Genomic DNA, 20,635 nt, shown 5'->3' on the forward strand with positions numbered 1-20,635 from the left:
TGATGCTGTGATCCCAGGTCCGGGATGCCTCCTGCCTTCCCGACGGAGACCCTGTATTTCTTACTGCCATGCCAATGTTTTTTGGGGTGCAGCCACTGTGCAGTGACCATCGGCTTGGCAAAGCTGGGACCACTCTGTTGCTCACTGCTGAGAAGCCCATCAACAGAAACAAGCCCAGAATATCACAAAATGCCTGTTGCCTGCACTGTGTCGGTGCTTCTGCAGGGCAGAGCATGGAGGGAGCCATGCTGCTTTCAGCTATTGTTCACTTCCAGTTAGATATGAGTAATGCCTGATAACACAAATGAGTTGCTGTTCATCTGCCAGTGCATTCCCAAGCTGCTGTAGCCTCCCTCCAGGTCTGGAGGTCCTTCCTCCACTTCTCATCGGATCTGTATCACCTTTCTTCACCTGCCCATAGAATTATTTACATCTTTTCCATACAAGAAGAAGGGTCAGATTCAACCCTGAGTCAAAAGATCCTCATTTGGCCCCAGATGCATTGAGAGCATGGGTCACACACAAGAGCTGGAGCACAGAAAATCCTGGCTGTGTAAGTAACAGGGAATTCTGCCAAAAAGGCCAGGGATTTTTTCTGTAGTTGGCCCTTGGAGAAAGCTTTCTTTGACCAAAAAAAAAAAGTATATTTAAAAAATCCATCCCTTGCAAGCTTATGAAAGCATGGCCATGTGCCATGGAGGCTAATGGGCTTTCTAGCTCCCCAGTAATGTCCCCCATCATAATTCAAATGGCAGGAACATACTCTAAGAAGTCCTCCCTCCCTTCTCTCTTTTTTTTTTTGTTTTTTTTTTTTGTTTTTTTTTTTTTGTTGTTGTTTTTGTTTTAAATAAAGTCATTATGTCCTGAGAAAAGCAGCCAGTTCAAGTTGTGGAAAGAGTTTTCCAAAAAGCTGCTGGAGGTGCTGAGCAGCCCCACAGAGAACCAGAAGGTAAATTTTCCACAGAGCCTGTATTCTCCCCTGCATGGAAGAAAACATTGGGAGGGAAAAGCTCTGCCTTTGATAGTGGGGGAAAAAGGCCTGCTCTGGTCTCACCTGAGCAAGGTATGAATTTCCTCTTCCCTCCCATCCCTCCCAAATGAGATAAACTGTCCTCTTTTTTCAGGCAGATTCCGCTTCCCTCAAATTTCTCTTACTGATGAGAAGTTCTGCACTGTCTCTCTTCAGCCACCATGTCCATGCTGATAGAGCTGCCATCAGAGGTCTGCCATTTCAGAGACCTGCTATGCTATCAGCACACTTAATTACAAATATAACCTCGATTTTTCCTTCTTCACAGGGACAAATCTTTCAGCTAGAAAATACACTTTTTCCTCTTACAGTTCGTTCCACCACCTGACTGAAAACCTTAATGAATTAAAGAAACCATGACTTGACTCCTGACCAGGCCTTGCCAGGAGAATTACCTGAAGTCCTATTCACCAGGGTCCAGTTTTCTTCTGTTGCGTGTGGTGGGAATTCCCTCCAGCCACTGACTCCAGCAAGGGGAGGCTCAGCCCTCAGTTTCTGAGCTGTCACTGTTTTCCAGGGTTTGTGCTATCTGGAGTTTTTCCTGCAGCCAGGCTGGCTCTATTCCAATGGCTGGGAACGAGCTTCCTGAGCCATCCTTTCTTATCACTTATTGCCTTAAACAAGTTTGACCTTTTGATTGATTTGAACTTTGGACAGGATTAAAACATTTGTTCTAGCAGATGAGGTCAGTCACTCAGCTTTCTGCTTTGTGTAATGGGGCAGTTAATGCTGCAGCGGTTTTAAATCATGACATATTCCCAGCCGTGAGGACAGAGGAAGAAACAAAACTCACCAGAGGTTGTCCCCTGACATTCGGCTGGGCCAGGCTTGAGTCTTCACAGTTTCAGCTTTCAACTCCTGTCTCGTAGTTACTTCTGGTTGTACACATTTCAAACAAGAAGAAAGCTTTCAAATAATCTAGAAAAAGTTCTTATCCCTCAATCTTTCTCTCCTCTCCATCATCCCCTCATGACTTTCCAAAGCCATCCCTAGACTGTAGAAGGTGCCTCCTGAAAAGGATGGTTGGGTCACTGCTGACCTTCAGCACAGGTTTTTAATAACTAACAATGACAAACAAAACCTGAGGACTACAAGAACACTTCCACGGCATGTAAAAAAAGGCTTGGAAGGAAAGAGATTTTGTCTAAACAACTAAATGTAGTCTTCAAGCTGTCACCGGAATTTGTAACGTCATGCTATATGTCAGACTTGGGAAGAAAAAAACCCAACTGGAAATGGATTACAAAGAGCAACCTGAAAGAAATGCAAAAAACAACCGTTCAGAGAAAGCTACACTGGAGTGAACCCAAATCTTTTCATCGTTGTAAAGGTATTTTATGTTAACGTGAAGAGCAATTTATTATTTTACTAATGCAGGATTTTTTTTCTGCCATCTCTGGAGTATTCAACACAGACAAATAGAAGTGCTGTCAATGTCTTCATTGCTCTTAGTTTTATGTAAAGGGGTTGGATACACACTAATGGGCACTTCTTTGAGCCATGTGACAAACAGGAGTAATGATGGGCCATTTTTTCCCTACTTGCAGAAGAGTGCTCATGAGTTTAAAAGATCTGATAGTGTTTGCTTGTTTACAGTCATGGCTGGAAAAATTGCAAAAAGGAATCTTAGTTGTAGAAGGGAAATTTATAACCTAAGCATTAAGAAACAGTTTGTCTACAGTGTTTTCCACATTGTGAAGCTATGCACTCACAAGCCTCCTCCTTGTTGGTCATCATGTCATTGCTATAAGAGGTCATGGCTATGAATGCAAAGTGATATCTCAGATTGTTAGGACATAACCAAAGAGAGAGCACCTGAATATGGTAACTTCTAAGAACGGTGTCACCACCACCTGTGTAGATAGGCTGATGCATCCTCTGTCAGGTGAAACTTTTTTCCTGGTCCGCAGATTGATTTTTATGTGCAATGGATTCCAGTCAAAGTGCATGGAAATCTGGAACAAACTCATCACAGCAGTCCACTTCAGAAATACGGTCTTGTGGCTAATTTCCTATGGAAACACTTTGCTGCCACGGCTGTTTGGATTTCCCACAGTGCTTGGGAAGAAGCAAGCGCTGGAGCATTAGCAAGGACCTCCTGGAAGCACAGCGTTCACAGATCAACCTCTCCAGCATCACCGACCCAGCGGCAGCTTCAGCCAGCTCATCTCCAGCCAGAGGCTGATTCTGGTGCCACAGGAGCAGCTTTCTGTGTTAACAGCAGCTCTGGGTAGGCACAGTGCCGGGAAGCTCGGCATTGCTCAGCCAGTGACCGGGCATCACTGGGCGCTTGGTCCTCAGTGCTTGCTGGCCCCGCTGGGTGGAAGGAAGAGCGGGGACAGCCACCTCCGCAGTGACCTCTCCAGCAAGATGGGCTGCCCAGAGCCTCCCAAGGACAGGGCTGAACTGCAGCCAGGCAGGGTCCCAGCTTGCAGAGACATGAGCAGAGGGGAAACCCGCTCTATCCCTGCAGGGACTCTCCAAACCAAACGGTGCCTGCGCCGCTTTACTGCTCCCTGGGGGCTGGTTTCAGCAGTACTAGCACCTAGCAAAACCACTTCAACCCACTGAATAACATCAGCCGTTCCCAGTTTGCAAACCCTACAAGACTTTTCATGTGTTTACAAAACCACTTACAGCCAGTGCCAGAAGGCTTGTTAATCTTGATTAACCCTTGCTGTTTCTTTAGAAGAGCCCCAGAGGTCTGCAACTGCCACACTCCTTTATTTCCTGCCAACTCTAGTAAAGAACCTGGTGTGACTTGCCCCAAAGATATAATTTCTTCAGGGGAAAATGGCTAAACCTTGAGACCGAAGTGTCTGATGGTTGGGGTACGTCAGTGCTTGCGTTCAGCAGATGGCGAGTGATGCTGTGCCCCTCCCACCGGGGCTGTGCCACAGCACGGTGCTCTCTGCACAAGGTGTCCTAAAGCACGTCCAGGAAGAACACAGCCCTGCAATACTGGCTGCATTTGAGTGCAAAAGGAGGGAGGAAGGCAGGAGAGCAATAACGCCACTTTTCAGAGCTCATCATTCAACACACGCACACACACACACAAATTCCTCAGGAGCCACTTGCAGGTCCCTGAACACTTGCCAGCAGAGAGAGAAGAAAAAAAAAATATTGAAAAAAAAATTATTTTAAAAACAAGCGCACAAACACGAGTACCTATAAATTTTACATAGCAACATTCTGTCCTTTGGATCATCTCCCCATAACTGCTCACATTTGGAAAGTTAAATAAAGCTAGTGTCCTGTAAAATATTAATTAAAGCAACCATTATACTGGGTCCCATGAATCATTTTATGTGTGTTCAATATTTGCAAGTGTCACCATGGTGAGAAGTTGTACCTAGCTACAGTGCATTAGTTATAAAGAGTAGTGAGCAATTGCTCAGCCACTGCTACTGGCTTCCCAAACTATAAACCTGTCACCTGGACTATGACAGCTCAGAGATCATAAAATAAGGCTTACAAGTCAACATCACTATTTGAAGTTAATCCATGGTTGATGTCAGCTCTAAAAGTCAATGTTACAAGAATATCTACAATAGTATTGACTGCTAAATATGCAGATTGACTGAGATAAAATAGAAGGGAAGTTAGGGCCTTTCAGAGAAACCTGAGCCAATAAGTTAATGGGCAAGTGATTAGGATATAATACGAAGTGTGAAAGCTTTAATAATTACAAGAACAAAAAAAGAAAATAATTTGAAAGCTCACTAACGTGCCTTCTCAAGACATTCTGCACACCCCAGTTTCAATGCACATCTCTAGGTCACTAGCAAAAGTGTCTTACAGATTGTACTTTTTGGAAAGAGATTTGCGGAATGTGCTCCTGCATTCACAGAGATCTAGTGGCCGCGTACAAATACTCAATGTCCTATGAGAAAGCAGCGTCTCGTGTCTAGCAAAAATGGCACCAGTTGTTGTATCAGCAAATTGTTAACAAGTTTGGATCCGTACAAGCTACTAGCTTTGTTCAACTTTCCAAATGTGAGGGAGTGTGGGGAGATGATCCATTTGCCATGCAACCACTGCCACCTGGTAGCCAAAGTATTTCGTACGAAGTACCTCATGTGGCCACTCAGACACTTATCTGAGTCTTTCTGTATTAAATCAGGCACAAAAAGAACAATTTAAAATTGTTGAGCACAACATCTGGTTGTCTTCTCCATGGCTTGTGCTGTGAGGAGGTTTTTGGTGCTCTCCCACGCTCTGTCGGGGCTGCAGTAACGAGATCAAGCCACTCCCCAGCGCTAAGTGTCTGACCAGACGAACTACCCAGGCACATCTCACACATCTCTCCTCCTCCCCTGCTCTCGGCCCACTGATTATCTCAGATCATCAGTGTTTTGGATGACCGAATAAACAGGATTATCCTCTCCCAGTGCCTGTTAAGTCAAAACTGTATGGCGATCCTATTAGCGGATCGCAATAGTGTGAGTATATCCAAGCAGAAGATTATCTTTTGCTTGCTCTGTGGAGCTGAAAACAGTACCGGGAAATTTTTAATCTCCATGAAGGGGACACTAGAGCTCACAGAAAGAAAATCAAATTCATTTTTATTATCCTTCTCAATCAGCTGCCTAGCTCAAAAAAATTATTGTGATTGACAAAGTCATAACCTTCTTTCATTGACATAGTACCAGATTTGAGATGCCAATGAAAAACATGTTACATGCGTAGCCTTTTGCATCCAAACTGATCCCAGAATGCTTTACAAGTGCTGCATGCAAATGGCACGTGGGATTAGCAGCACTTTACAGTGCTCTGTCTCTGTTCCCACTGAGGTTAACGAGAACAGAAGTGGGACTTGCCGTTGAGTAAAATGTGAACCAGGCTGGAACATGGCCAGGACACTGAGATCAAGACTTGCATTCATTTGGAAACTGCTGGCACAATGGCCCTGTTGATCAGGACTTTGGGTTTACGTCTTCTCCAAAACAATGTAGCAAGCTACAATGGGGCATAAAATGATGCCATTTCAAACATGTTGGTAATTCATCATTATTTATTTTTCAAGCACTCAAAAAATATTGAAAGAACAAGCAAAGGAGGAAACACCCATATCTGAATTAAAATCTTCTTAAATAAACTGTCTAGATTTTAACACAGAGTAGCATGCAAGCAAAGCCAGCCAGCTCCCAACTCTTTTATATACATGCACGCAGAAAAATAAATTCCTTCAAAAGAAGCTTTGAAGATCATAATTAAGCATGAAAGTTACCATATATTAAATTATACATCTAGTAAAAAAAAAAAAAAAAAAAAAAAAAAAAAAAGAGTCATTAGCCCAACAAATGGGCTGTTAATTATTTCAGGTTTGCCTAAGGCCATAAGCTAATAAACTAGTGATTAACCACTATTTCTGGGATACTGCTGTTGAAAGCTGGCAGCCTGGTCTCACAGCACTTGTCCACAGTTTAGGAACTGCGGAAAAAAATAAAACCAATGAAAAAATGCATTGTATTTGGGCCATAGAAACAACAAAAGTTTCAAGGGGGTGAAACCCCTGCTCTGAGGCACCGTGAACTCCATTGCTTATCAAGAGACCTGATTTCCACTCCTCTGGGATTGCAAAATATGGGACTTCCAATCCAAGCTGAAACAAGTGGACTAGGCAGGAGAGCCCCGTCCAAGGCATGAGAAACTCTCCACAGATGTGTCCCGGCACAGACCATGCCCGGGAGAGCCCATGTCACGAGTGCCACCCTGCCAGTTTGAAAGGTGCTGCTGGTACCCGCTTGGGACGTCTCCCTGCTGCGCCTGACCTTGGGAGCAGCTACCTCTGAGGCCACAATTTGGTGGCCCTAGCAGCCATTTATATGGAAAGTAACACCACAAAAGCATGCTTGACAGCTTCCTTCGGACATTTCTTAGCAACTGGTAAGAAAAGGAATGAAAACAACAAGCCATTTGGTCGGCCAGCTCTCTGCACAGCACCCATACTTATTTTTCTCGTCACAGTTTGAAGAGCTGAGGATGTGGGAACCAAAAGTTGTACAAAATAGTCCTCTCCAAGGCTGGAAAAAGCAGAAGCAGGGAGGATGGTGCCCACCCACTGTTGTCAGGACTGCAGGACACACCAGAGTTTACATGGGTATTACAGTTACTTGCGCAGGGCAAAGTTTTTGAAATGAGAACACAAGCATGTGCACAAACCTCACGTCCATACAAGCGGGTGGATACGCGTCAACGCCATTTCAGACAAGTAAAACACTTCTTTAACAAGACAAATACAGTGCTCTGGGTAATGTTATAGGTTCAAAGAACTAGATAAATGAAGCAAAATTTTTCAAAGGACATAATTACTCAGTAGTTCAAAACAGAGACGGGAAACAATCCAGTAAATCAAAGAAAAAAGCTGTTCATCTGTCAGCCAGCACCTTCACCAGCAGGCTCAGCAAAGCCCCGCCATTTGGCTTTACCATGGGCAAGGGAGCATGCGTGAGCTCCCAAGCCTTTGAAAGAAGAAATGCCCATCCACCTGCGTATTGTAATTCACAGAATAGTCCAAAACTGGCGAGGGATCCCGGGGACTGCAGCCAGCCCAGCCTGCTGCCTGCGTAATTCACACCACACATCGTCTGCTGAAGCTCAAGTCGCAAGGGTTGGCCGGGGAGCCCAGCCCGCCTTCCCCAGCCGCTGTGGAACAGCAGCTCAGCTCCTGCCTTCCTTGCCAAATTATCTGCCCCTCTCCTCTCTCGGGCCGATTTCTCCTCACCGCTCGCTTCCTGTGGCGAAACGCGAAAGTGTAGAAACTGTATTTCGTCAGAGTGGCCCCGAGCCGTGCCGGCGCTTTGCTGTTTGCTCCCCAGAGAGTTGCTAATGGTTTGATCTGACATAAAGTTCTCACACTTAAAATAAATGATATAAACACAGCACTCTCCAGGAAGGTCTAAAAGCCAAATGAGAGATTTGTTTGATTTAAGGAATCTTTTCCTAGAGTATTTTTAAATGCTTTTAACTAACCAGTAGTTCCAATGACTATTTTTTTTAATAAAAGGACAAAGTATTTTCCTCCTTAAATGTTCTTGTCATTAAGGTCCAAGATTTATATTTCCACATAAGAAAAAAACCCACAATAAATTGGATCCTGTTTCAGTAGAAACAACTGCAAAAACTCCCACTGACTGCAGTTACCAATAGAACAAGGCACATGTGCAAACTTTGGAAGTAGGCTTTTCTGGAAACTATTTACAAATAGTTGCAAAAAGTTCACAATTTTTTCTATTTTCTACTTTTCTTACAGTAACATATAAAGCAAAATCTCAGACAGTTTTGTTGAACTGGTTTTTTTTTTTTAAATCGACGTTACTGTGTCATGTAAGTCATGTGTATGGTTCCTGACTCTTCACATAAATGCTGTATTTTTTTCTTATTATTCCTACAAAAAGAACATGGCTTGATTTCGGCAGCAGTTGCATAGACTTCAGATTAAATATAGCAGTCATTGACTTTCCCTGAGACTCAGACACTTCTGAAAATAAGCTTTTTGGCACCTACTAAGGAACACACTGAACATCTCCTTTAGTTACAAGCCTCAAAATAAAAACTTATCAAGTTCTTACATGTATCTGTAAGAATTTGATCTGAGATCTTATTTAACTCTCCTTATAAATATTCAGGGCTGGTCCTGCTCTCACTGAAGTCAGAGTATCTTCAGTGTAATCAGCAGTGGCATCAGAGTGTACAACTGGACAAGAAAGATAATTAAACATAAGAATCAAATTATTCCTTTTTAACAGCCACACCTGCATTTGTAGGCTTGTACAACAGAGGTCATTTAAAGGGCACTGGAGATACAACCTACGCTAGATCCTCAATGCCGGCAGCAATAAACTTCTCCAGTGCACACAGCTCTGCCCTTCAGTCACAGCTCCTAATATTTAAAATGACCTTTCCAAATTTGTTTTGTTTTTAATATGTTAAAAAATCTTTCCCACTGAAGTGAGTAGATTTTCCAGTGAACTCCAGCACTTAACCCTGCAGCATTTTACTATTTCGAGATGAAAGCATGAGTTTCAAAATTTGTCCTGAAGAACAAATGTCTGCATGAAGTTAGATGACGTTGTACTGAGCCTAAGAGTCATCCTGGAATAGAAAACAATCCAAGCAAAAATATTTGGCTCTGGATAGAAATTTTCCCATAAGTTCAGGAGTAATTGCCTCTCTTCTGCTAAGGCTACAAATAATTCTGAGTCTGGGCTCCTGTGCGTGGCTCCTGAGGCTGACATACTGTATAATCTGTCAAAACTGAATATTCTGTCATGAATAGCTGATATTACACCTTTTCCAACTCTGTTTTGTTCCAAAGATGACTTTCTGAAGGTGGCTAATCCTGATACATTTTTACCTCCTAATAGGTAGGCATGCCCACAAGCAGGCTTTGTGAGGTCTTCAACATTTACCTTCACAAGGACCTACAATGGATTTGCAGTATTTTCTACTAAAAGTATTTTGTTTTGCCATTAAAAAAAACAGCAGGAGTGTTTTATTACCACAGCTGACCACAAGATGGAAATCCTTTTCCATAAGATGTCTCCCGATTAGGAAAAACACTAATTAAAAAAAATATAGCCTTTTTCCACAAAAGTGTTTTAGAAGCAGCAAAGCAGGGTTTCTCATCACATCAACAACCTGTTTGGGAGGCCTCAACCATTTCATGCTCTTTCTCCATCCAGGAGAAAAACTAGAAGGGACTTGAAAAAAAGATGATGAAGCTCCTGAGCCTCCCCCTTTGTAGCCTGTTCCGCCTGGCATCACGGCAGCAGGAGCTGAAGGAGGTTTCCTCCCTTGCCCAGGACAAGGGCAGCTCCCCAGACACAGACAGAAGAGGGGTTTTACCAGCAGACACCTTACTCAAATTGGTAAGATCCTTTTAGGCAGGTGGATAGCCAAGCTGTCATCCATTTCACTTATCTAACAGAAGTTTAATTTTAATTTGATCAAAACCCAAGTCTTTTCCTGAGAAGTTTTCCATTTTCCAGGAAGGGCAGTTTCACTCAGAAATCATTGATGGAAATCCTGAGCCGGCTCTAGTCGTTTCACCAGCAGCTCAGGTACACCAAGCAGAGAAAAGCACCATCAGCATTGTTTAATTCAGAAGGGTAATCACTTTCTTCATACCACTACAGGGTTTTTTTAGAGTGAAAAAGCCCTCTGAAGAACGGTTTCAGCCACCCAGAGCCTGGGCTGGCAGAGCTCAGGGCCTTCAGTGGGTTTTTATCTAACCTGCTACACTCTACCCTGCACAAACAAAACCAGTGCTCTGGGATCTCAGTGCTAAATGTCATTTATCGCTTATTTACAAACACGTGAGGAGACTTGCACTGGGATGCCACCCGGCACAAACGGAACTAAAAGGCCATTCCTGTCCCCAGGGGCAGCAGAAGGGTTAGCGAACAGGGTGGTGGGTCGGAGACGTGTCCCTTTCCCACCTCCAAAGCAGCGGAGGCTGCGGCACCTTCTCCAGCCCAGGAGGGAGGGCTGGCTGCGATGCTGCAGGGCCCTCGCTCACGCTGCCGCTGCACCCAGCCAAGCTCACTCCAACCTGCTTTTGAACAAACTATTACTATGAAAGAAATGAAAGAACAGCTTTACGTTTATAACTGTCTAATCAAGTTTTCCACTCTAAATCTAATTGAGACAGCAAGTAGGGAGCTACATTTAAAGACGAATAAGACATTTGCATCTGTTTTGCTGATGATAGTAGTTGCCCATTTTACTTTAAACATCAATGGGTTGCAACTGCTATTCAAATGATATGGAAATTGCTACTTTATACTGAAATTTCCCTTAAGCAACAAAGGAAAGGATTAGCACATGGTTCTGGGTTTTTTTTTTTTCTTTTATCTTCTTCTTTTCATATCAATAAAACACGGTGGCAGTGGAAAACATTTTGATGGTTCATAAACAACACCTGTATTTTTTAATATTTTACTCATACCAAGTTACAGAATATTTGAATCCTTTTGTGTAACTATTATGACAACAATTTTAAACTAAAATATCCTTCTTTATCTGAAACACTGAATTAATTTCATTTTCATGAGACTTCTTCACCACAAAAGCATTCATACACAGGCTACATGGATAATTATGCAAGTGAATTAAGGCACCAGCAACAATTTGTAATTATTTTCAGATTTAGATGAAGCTAATCAACCAAATGCTTTCATAGAGTCTGTCTTGTTCGCACGTACCCGAGAAATGTTTCTCGTGTGGTCTGTCCCACTCCAGACCAAACCCTACCCATTTCTAGCAGTATATAGCAGAGTCAGTGCAGATGAGAATCAGACCACAGTCAAACCACAGTGTGAATTTTTCCCACTGAAGCTCTCAGATGTGAAATTAGTTGCATTCCAACAGTTTGCAGGACTGATCCTTTAATTGCTGACCAGCTCTGCATCTTTTTATGCAACCCTAAAGGCAGCAACTTTTTAGTGAATTTTAATGGTAAACTTCAGTCCGAGCAGTAGAGGTAAAAGATGTAAGGGATATATAAAGACAGCTTTACTGGTCTCCTAAAAATTGATTACTTTTACAGAAGACTGATTAAAAACACTTCACAGATTTTGAAAGTTACTCTAAGTTACTGATACGGTAGAGAAAGGCAAGCAAATGGGTATCACTGGCTTCTTACATACCCTATAGTTACCTACCAAGGAAGAGTTTCAAGAGGACCATCATTCTTGTCCGTTGACTGTGCTGTTACAGAATCTTCATCATCCCCATCGTGTACTTTAATCTGAACATCCCCTCTCAGCACAGCTACCCAGAGCCTGCAGAGGGAAGTAAAAGCCCATTACAAACAAAATGTTTTTAAAACAATCCCATGCAGACACATTGGCAGAATTAATTTGTAAAATGGTCTGTCTAAAGAGACTGCCTCAGAATGCTTTTATTTTGATGTCAAAACTCTGAGGCTTCAGGGTGCTAGAATAGTGGGAAATTATCAAGCTTTGACAAAATCAGTTACTTTCCTGTTCTTGAAATTAGTTAATTTAAAAACTAGAACACCGAATTCAATCACTGGATTCTTGTGTTCCTTAAACTTCTAGCACAGATCTGGTGAGAAACTTTCAATTCTTCATAGGCAGGTTCAGAAAACAGGATGATTAAACACAGCGACTCCATTCTCTCAGTAACAAGTTCCAGCGCATCACCCACGATAGACAGCAATGCTGATCTAGAACTGCCTCCATTTCGCAGGAGCACAAATCCTGCTCTTACTCACGTGCCCCTGCAACCCCACTGTCTCCAGTGGATTTTTTTCTCACAAATGTAAAAAGGACAACCTTACTTCAAAATATTTGCCCTGCATTCATCGCACTAAAACCAACACAGCAGGGCCGGCTACAATATGTTCATGCAAGAGCTCCGATAACCGTACTTGCACTTTTGGTTTTGTTAGTTCCCCATGAATATTTATGTCCGTTTCCATGAGATGTCCCCTGGTTTGCATAGGGCACAGGTTGTCAGCAGCTGAAAGCCATTAGCATCTGACAGCTGCTAAAATAGCTTGTTTGAAACAAATAGGTGGTCCCGGCCATTGTCTAGCAGGCAGGTGATTAAGGCATCATTACATGCTGCATCTTCTTTGCCAGCTGCACGGACAAGGAGGCCCTTCTTGCACCGCTCAGACCTGCCTGGTGGAGGGGAGATTTAATTATTATCACTACATAATGGGTAGTTTGTAGAAGACGAAGACCTGACAGAAACAGATAGTGGGCAAACACAGGACACAGATCACAGCCGATGAAGTAATTACAATCCAAATAAGAGTGCATGAGCTGGCTGGGAGCAGCAGATGTTGCTGTCCATCAGCATCTCCATATAAAACATATGTTCAAATGTTCCTTGAAAAAAAAAAAGACAGCAGAACATTATTTGCAGAGCTACAGGATGCCTGGGGGGAAGCTTAAGGAGGAAACTGGGATTCTCACAGGGAAAAATCAGGGGATCTTGTGGGAGGAGAGGGGTGGGCGGAAGACACCCAGCACACAGGACAGGGACTGCATGGACGGATACAAGGAGGGACCAGGGAGAAATATAGTCCTTGGCCTTCACCCTACCAACATCCTCCCCTCCCAAACCTGCTTCATGGATCTAATTCTCAGGTAGGGAGAGTGGAAACGAGCTGATGAATTGTAACTGTGCTCAGAGGAAAAGGGAGATGAAACCTGTGCCCTGGGCAGGCAGGGCCAATGACCTTCCACCTCAAGTGGACAGCCATGGGAAGGCTGTCAAAGTCCTACCCACGTTTAACCTCTCTTGGGTGGAAAAGGTTGCACACATATGCCAAGGTGCTGCTCAGTTTTTGTTCAAGTCATGGCATCTTGCTTTCTCAAAAACAAAAGCATGTGTTGAGCAGAGATTAAGAGAACACAAGAGAAGAGAGGTACAGTGCAAGACAGCCCTTCTGAGAAGCTGGAAATGCTTGTCTTCATACCCCACCAATAAACATAATTATTCCACACAAGGCTATTTCATAAGTTATTAAAAAAAAATTATGTAAAAGCAGGAAATGTCAACATGTGCACATTACTTCCTTTCAAACCATTTTCTTGGCAACCACTCCATCTGTTCTACCTCAATCTTTCTTCCAAAGGAGAACTAAAATTTATCTTCATAAACTTAACACTTAAAGAATTTCTGAAATTACTTTACCTACACAGCATCACCTTCCAGACTTGCGATGCCGATGCTTTCACCATGCTTTGTTCTTTCAGCTTTCCTTTTGTCTTCAAAATCTATGTGAATAGTTACCATTGTAAACACGTTTATGCACCAGTTTTCAAAAAAAAAAAAAAAAGAGCCATACTCAATAGCAACATAAATTTGGTTTGTAAATTGCCATGCAGCACTCCATCGCATTATAAACAACGATGTACATGTACAGCTTCACTGCCTTTGGTGCAAAGCCAGAATCAGACCTTTTCAACGTTTTCTTATTAAGGACAAATTACAAAACAAACCAAGCACGCTAGAGTGAGATGGCCTTGATGGGAACGGTGTCCAGGCGTTAGGGTTTCTTTAACATTGACATAGCCTTTCAAATATTGCAGCCTTTTCTCCAGAGACATACAAAAGGCTCAGAATCAGGGGTTTTTTTAGTAAAAACATAATTCATAGATAATGTCCACCTGAAGAGAGAATTGTGTCTTTTGATTTTGTCTGGGGTCACAAGGAGGGATGCCAGAAGAGATGAATATATGTGTGTATTACATTTTGGGAGCTAGTTTTCCATTTCACTTCACCTGTTCCTGGTTGTACCACCCCTGTAAGAAAGAAGATAACCCCTGGGCACAACCCAGCAGGATCCTGTCAGCCCACAGAGCAGCCTCTGCCTTTTGTGAGCCATTTGCAATGTCCGAGGGAGCAAGGGTGGCCGGGAAAACAGCTGCAGCAAATTGCACTTGAGTGCTGATCCCTCATGGCAGATGCATCCTTGGGACAGCAGCTATCAGGGCAGGCAGAGGGGAGCAGGAGGCTGTTGAGGCTGTGAGTCTACATCCTTATGATAGCTCAACTTCTTTTGAGCACATAGTGAATCTGGCCTCGATCTCCCAGAAGATTTTTTCCCATGTTCTGTGTACGTAGTTACTATTCTAAGCACAATCATGGTGAATGTTTGTGCAAATTATTAGCTCTGAAACTTCTTGGTACTTTATACATCTTTGTTACTATTTTTATTTTACTTGTATTTTTGGAAATGGTGAGCATGGAAACATACCCCACTCTCCTGGAAGCATATGCACAATATGGCTCTAATTCACAAACCCTGAAGTTAGTAAGAACAGCAAACGTTGATGCCTAAAATCATCAGTGAAGAACTGACCTCCACGATCCAATCCCAGGGCTTACAAAGTGCTCATCGCCGCATGTTTGCGCAGTGTATTTTTAAAACATGCACTGCTTAAAATATGCACAATTAATATTAACAAAGACCTGTAGTTCTCAGAGCGAGTGGCTGGAACAAGCACTGCCTTCTGACTGATGTGCAGTGACCTTTTGAAATATTTTTAGGCGCTGTCCTGTAAGCAGTATGTCTTGCACAAATTACTTCTGCCCAGATGTAAAGCAACATTAACCATGAGAAGGAGAGCGTGACATGGGATGAGTTTGTGTTTTCTAAAATTGAGAGAAAAAGAAAATTACCAGGGTTTATAAGAGGATTTATAAACTGCATCATTTTCTCTCTCATTTAATCCTAACATACAGGAGCATGTGCCATGGAAAAGGACACATAACACTTCAGTCCATTGTGAGTGATTCTCCCATTTCTGAGAAAAGGAAGACGACTACAGTAATTAGCTCCTTGTAAGAAACAGAATTAGTAGAATCCATTATGTATTTGATTAGAAGTATTTGTGTCTTCCAGGGAGGAGAAAGATTATTTTAGGTAACTACCAAAAGTTTTCCATCTTCACAGCATTAAGCTAAGTTAGAAGAAACCTGTGTGAAGAAATATCTGCCACTCTGTGTGCTTCAAGTGATTGCCTCTCCTAGCGACGGGAGAAGTCAAACTGCACTGTGTACTGTCGTATACAATTGACTCACGCCGTTACATATCAATATATGTCAATAATGAAAAAGTCTAGGAGATTGCATGAAGGATTAGGAAAAGCTCAATGAAACAAATAAAATAGCAAGTATAAAGTCAGACATTTTCACATCTCAAAGTTTTTGTTAGAATCAGAAAGGGAACCTAGAAACAAAGGAAATGCAGATTCAGATCTAGGAAATTTAGCAACTACTAAACACACGTGAAATGTACATTCAAAACGCTTTCTGTAATCTATTTCTGTGAAAAAGTGCACAGAAAATAACCATTTAACCGCCGACTGCTTCCAGCAGTGGCCAACAGCAAGTCTGTAGAGAGGAGTACTACAAGGAAGGTAAACACAACAGGAGTCTACCTGGAATACCCGTTCCGTGCTACAATCAGCGCTGCCTGCACTTCCCGAGCCAGGGGATGATTTAAATCCACTCTAACTTTAACAACAGGACAGCTGCAGCAATCAATATTATCCTTGAAAATTAAACTTAAGGTAGCAGAAAGATTTGGCACAGGCATTAAATATAAATATATCAACTACCATGTATACAACGGTTATAAGCTGTATTCAAAGATTGTGAATGTACAGTGTTTATTATGCGAAAAACAAAACAAAACAAACAACCCTGCACCTCTCTGCACATACAAGCACAACTGGTATGTTCCAAAATGAGGCTTTTAATCCATAGATCTTTCACACAAGTATAAGCTTGTGAAGAAAACCGAATCAGCTGTATTTATAGCTGCCAACGAAAACAAATGGTTGCGGTTACCCCACAGACAGAAGCTAATGTATTTCTGTTTAGTCATTCTGTAGCAAACGAAGAGCTACCAGGAAGCTTTTTATCAATAAATCATACCACAAACCAAACCCTTGTCAAAATTTAGAGAAGAGATACAAGATTAAGGGCCTTGTTCCTACCCACTTACAATTAGAAAAGCCAAGTGTCAAAGAATAATCATCAGCATCCAAAAGATGAACAAAGTTCCAAATAGTTTTTCTTGTTTATTTAGCCAACATTCCTGAAAGAAAACAAAACAAAACAAAGGAAATCAAACGCAATGTAGAAATACTTCTGGTGCAGGAAAAAAACCAGGGTGTGACTGCATAAAGGATCACCTGCTTCAGGTGACACGGTCAGACAATTTCATAGAATCGTAGAATGGTTTGGGTTGGAAGGGACCTTTAAAATTCATCTAGTTCAACCCCCTCGAATGAGCAGGGACATCTTCAACTAGATCAGGCTGCTCAGAGCCCCGTCCAACCTCACCTTGAACGTGTCCAGGGACGAGGCTTCTACCACCTCTCTGGGCAGCCTGTGCCAATGTTTCACCACCCTCATCGTAAAAAATTCCTTCTTTATATCCAATCTCAATCTACCCTCCTTTAGTTTAAAAGCATTACTCCTTGTCCTATCATAACAGGCCCTGCTAAAAAGATTACCCCCATTTCCTTCCCCGTTACATCGCCATTAGGTTCTTTATTAAGCTCATTTCTTTAAGTCACCCACAAAGACCCCACAGCATCAAAATGCCATATTCACAGGCTTTGCTAGCGAGGACAGGGTCCAGGCTCTGCTGCTGTCTAAAGGGCACGCTGAGCAGCTCAGCACGTCAGGGACGGAAATGAGTGGTGCCTTCAGAGTTAACAGCCCTTTAAGCTTCAAGAGGAGCAATTCTAACCCATAGGTAGAGGTTGTCAAAGCCTTGCCAGCTGCTAGCAGCTGTCTTTGCAGCTGCCTTGGATGTAGACCTGTTTTTGATAGAGTGCTGCAGTTCTTTGTCTGACCCGGTCCACTCCAAAGCTCACTAGTGTAGATTACGGTCAACTCTGAAACTCTGCTGGATCTAAAAGAGTGAGTCCTGTCCTGACAGGAGAGCCGCAATCTCAAGGCATCAGGTCTTACCAGATTTCAGCAACATCACATGCACTTCACGTAAAAATCTCAACATCTATATTCAGCTCCACAGGTGCTTGTTCCTTTCCTTATTGACTGTTTGAGCCATGTTGGCATGCTCACTCCAAAATCTGCTGCAACCACCTGTTTTAACAACAGCTGTTGTTAAGAAGGACAGACAACAAGCTAAATAGTCTAATGGACACGAAACTATGAAGAAATAAAAAACCCCACATTTTTTTCCATTAAATCAGATTGAAAGGCGTAATCTGTGGCATTTTTTCTGACTTGGATATTAAATTCTTCTGGTGTAATGGTGCCACCAGCAGATAATACTTAGAACTGGTTTTAGCTGAAAAACCTAGACAAGAATATGAATTTCTCTACATAGGTTATTTAAGCATCCAAACCCATATCCTTTCATTTTTTAAAACAATATTTTTGTAAGAATATGGAAGCTAAAAATTGGTTCTAAATGTGATCTATCAGTAGATAACATTTTGGATTCATAATTCTCTGGGCAAGTCCCTTAAATGTTCCTCTGTGATTTATAAAGACAGGGAGGCGTTTGGGACAGCATGGGGTTTTTCCATAGAAGCTGGTGAGTTTTCATGCCTGAACAACTGACAAACACTGGAACAGTTACAACAACATTAAACTCTGAGAACTAAATGACTGGAACTCTTCAGTTTATTTGTATGAATACTGACCTGATAAGCACTGAATATCTGAGTGGAGCAACTCCTTTTCTCCAGAGAGACCCAGGACTCTCGTCACTTCTGTTGCAGAGGGAGAACTGAGAGTACGTGTTTCTCCAGCCACTGCAATGTTGACATCCCAATGTCGCTGCCACCTTTCTATCTCTATCTTCTCTATTACATTTAAAATTGGTCACTTCTCATTCATATTTACTTAGTGGTTTTAGGAATTTGGAATATAACCCAACACATCCTCAGACAGGTTTGCAAGCATAAAAGGCTCTCAAGGAAAGGTGGAAAAGAAAAGTGGGTGCTAAGAGCTGTTGCTCCTCAATTTGTTAGAAAGCCAGAACAAAACCTGAATGCAGAACCTTGCCACAGCTCACCAGTGCTTTTCCATTCCCAGATCAAATTTCCATACCTCTTGGAATCTACCAGCTCAGGCACTGCCTGGTCCATCCTGGGTGAAGCCAGCTAAACTGCTGTCTGATCTGCTTCTGGCAACCAGGACAGTCAGAGATGGTGCAGTCTGCTTCTTCACTGTTAGAATATTGGTCTTAAAAAGTCACCTCCTTCACCTCCAACCTTCCAGTCTGGCCCAGCAAGACCTCTGAATGGGGAAATAAGGCAAAGCAAGATGTCTGAAGAAAGCTCCCCAAATACATTTGCAGGAAGCAGCTGCTTGCAAGGCTTCCCATATGTAATTTGTAGAGCTCTGTCAGGAACAGTTACATTAAAAGCTGTCATGAATCTAAAACTATGAACAATTAAAAATAACGTACTGTGGCATACAAAATTAAAAGGTATGCTAATAAAGCATGCTCACCATTAGAATTTGTCTATTCTCCTATAGATAGAAACTACCTCAACTGCTTTTGTTTTTGGTTTTGTTTTTTTTTTTTTTCTTGTTTTTTTTTTCCCCCAGGACTGAAGCTTGAATTTCTAAAAGGGTGAGAAAAAAAAAGACACAGAACATGAAAACACCTTTGGTCTTCTTTTACTGTTAAGGAGTAAAAATAGGTCACAAATAACACTTTCAAAAATGCTTCTCAAGTCACCTTTACAACAAGGATGCATTAAAAATCCATTCTTTATGCTCATTCTGCTGAAGTGCTGGAAAGGCTTATGATATTAATTTTAACAATGTAAAAGATAGTTATTTGCCCTTTCTTTTAAAGGACCGGGCTTAAATTCTACTTTACTGATATGTTTAAGCAAAGAATTTTAGAACCCATAACCAATTAATGATATATTCTTATCTGTTACATAAATTATGAAATTGTTACTTCACTTAACTAGCACATGGCCCTAAAATGCTTATGTCTATAACATCAACTTATCTGATTTTTCCCTCTTAGATATAAATCATTTAGAATCAAGTAACTAATGTTTCTTTAAGGTGCAAAATGTAACAAATTTGTTTAATTTGGCATAGTTTAATCTTTAAGACTTGTCTTGAAAAAAACCCCACATAATATCTTTCACATAATAAAGAGGCAGCTGACAATTTAGGATGGGCCAAACAACACCAACAATACAAAGCAAAAATGACACAAAACTTATCCTCCATGCAGAAAGAATCTCATGTGAAACTTTAAGGAGAACAAGGGAACATCGGAGTAACAGCTAACTCTTTTTTTCCCCTCAAAAATATCCCTATATTTTGCTTGCCATGACAAAGATTACATGAGAAAAAAATGCTGCTGCATCAGCCTACAGTTGGCATGGCTTTTTTCTCCCGTAAACTTCTCTAGATAGCAAGTCAGTCTTCCACCACATCAGCTCCAAAACCACACAAAAAAGGCAATATTGCTTCCCCAATTTCACAGGGTTTGTTTTGGGTTTGGTTTTGTTTTTTTTTTTTTATGATGAAAAGCACATTAAAGATTATGAGCTGCTCAGATACTGCAGTAAAAGGAGCTTTATAACGTCTTGGTATAAATTTGCTCTGTTTTTCTTCAATTGCAATTACACTGAGAGGTCCATACTATGCAGGTATGGATTTTCTTTCATGCAAGGAACTGGGAGTTAGGTCACGGTTGCAGCAATGTAACTGAGCTAAACCCAACTGCTCTGAGAAGAGTTACTCCCGACTGAAATATGAATAGGGCAATATGAGAATCAGATCAGTTATCAGCAAGATAATTTAAAACAAGCCTTCCATTGGCTGATTTACATTGTTTGAATACAAGAATCTATGTAGGAAACGCACATATTCTGCAATCCTTTACAGCCACAGCCTCTCACTGTGTTTATCTCCGTTTTAACGGGGCTAACCCGGAGCACCCCTGGCAGCCCTGCGGGACCCTCAGTGCACAACCCCGCAGCTGAAAGTCACTGTCACCCCTTGTGTATTCACACTATCGCACCTGCATATTTTATTTCGCACACAAAAGGTCAAAAGCCTGCCAGCAGGCTGCCTGCCTTCTCAGACAGACAATGC

Source organism: Leptosomus discolor, chromosome 17 (assembly GCF_034619465.1).
Source record: "Leptosomus discolor isolate bLepDis1 chromosome 17, bLepDis1.hap2, whole genome shotgun sequence".
NCBI classification, from domain to species: domain Eukaryota; kingdom Metazoa; phylum Chordata; class Aves; order Leptosomiformes; family Leptosomidae; genus Leptosomus; species Leptosomus discolor.